Genomic DNA, 1,881 nt, shown 5'->3' with positions numbered 1-1,881 from the left:
CAGAAAGAGGCTTATTTGTGATTTATTGCCTATGCAAAGATATTTGACTGTGTAGATCATAACAAATTATAGACATTTCAATTAATGGAAAATCTAGTGCCTGTGCATAAACTATGAGGCAATGGTTTGAAAAGAACAATGGAGAACTTCACGTTTAAAACCCAGAAGTGTGGGGCAGGGTTGTTTTCTTTCCCCATAGTTACTCAATTTTTCTGCTGTGCATGTAATTAGAAGACAGGGCTGTATGTAGGAAAATATGGTATCAGAATTGGAAGGAGACTCCTTAACATTTTGTCATATATAGATGACACAACAGTGTTTGCTGAAACCAAAGAAGGCTTGAACCACTGATGAAATTCAAGGACTGCAGTCCTTAGTACGAATTGCAACTTAGCAGAAAGAGAACAAGTCTTTACAGTTGGACCAATATGCACCATCACAATTAATAAATAAACTATTGAAATGGTCAAAGATTTTATTTTACCAGTATCCACAATAAACACTCATGGGATCAGCAGTCCAGAAATGAAATGACATATTGCATAGGGCAAATGCAGTGTTTAAGAACAAAGAGGTTACGTTGAGGAGTTTGGTGCCCCTGACTGAAGCCATGGTATTTTAAATTAGTACTTCATATGGATGTGAACGCTGGACAATGAATACTACCACAGAAAGATGTATGCATTTGTAGTACAGTGTTGGCAAAGGATATGGAAAGTGATATTGACTGGTAGAAAAACAAACAAATCTTTCCTGGAGGAAGTAAAGCCGGAAGCTCCTTAGCTATGCGGACAGTGGGGCTTCATCTCAAAGACTGAATGTGTCATCCGAAGGGACCGGTCTCAGGAAAATGCCATCATGCTTAGTAAAGTCTAGAGTTGTCAGAAAAAAAGAGAGAAAGACCCTCAAAGAGATGGATTGCCATAGTATCTGGGGGAAAAAAAGGGAGGCTCAAACCTAACAATGTTTGTGGGGAGAGTACAGGACTGGACAATGTTTTGTGTTGTGCATACAGCCAACTTGATAGTAATTAAGAACAACAACAACAAGAAAAATCATATCCATTTCTAACAGGTGTATGCCAGCCAGTTTCAATTTGCCGACCGAGATCTATTCTGCCCTTTGCTCTGTGTCTAATTGGGTTCTCGTCCTTTTGGTTTTCTTGTCTGTTGACCTTCAGCTGATTGCAGCCAACAGGCATCATATGCTAAACACTGAAAGAAGAGTGACTGGGTGGCCAGCTTTCTATCACCTTCTCCTTCGCAACTGAACTCAGGAACTTTGTAGTGATGGATCACTCTACAATTATCAACAATTAAGGTTGTAAGGCTCCATGAACATTATAGACCTCGAGATAAAAGTAGTTTCCTGCTACTGCTAGTCTCTATGCATTCAACACGTCATATTGTTCTTGTACTCTGGACATAGAACTGTAAATTCGAATTGTTTTACTTTTCAGTCAAAATCTTTCAGTGGAATTTTTTCCAATTGTAAAAATGATTTAAATAATAAATGGTACCAGGAGCAGCCCCAAGATACAGACTATCAAAATAACTTTCTGAGATTGGACTGCTCATCTATCCATCAGACCCAAAAGGGATCCACTTCTTGATATGTGAGTAATGCCTGAATCCATTAACCAAATTTTATATATTGTTTCAGCGTTCTCTAAAGATGCAAAACCAGTTTATATGTATGTACACAAACATATACAGATACACATACAGTTACATACAGTGGTGGGATTTAGCCAGTTCAAAGCAGTTCAGCAGAACGGATACCTAGTTATCTGTTGAGCTTTGAGAACTCAACAGAATGGCTCTTGCAATCAAGTTTCTCTCTAAGGCAGGCAGCTGGGGAGCTGCCAATGTGGAAATCACA

The sequence above is a fragment of the Echinops telfairi genome, unplaced genomic scaffold (genome assembly GCF_000313985.2).
Source record: "Echinops telfairi isolate 266 unplaced genomic scaffold, ASM31398v2 ScPeMD7_5479;HRSCAF=6326, whole genome shotgun sequence".
NCBI classification, from domain to species: Eukaryota; Metazoa; Chordata; class Mammalia; order Afrosoricida; family Tenrecidae; genus Echinops; species Echinops telfairi.
Note: the sequence above shows the minus strand (reverse complement) of the source record.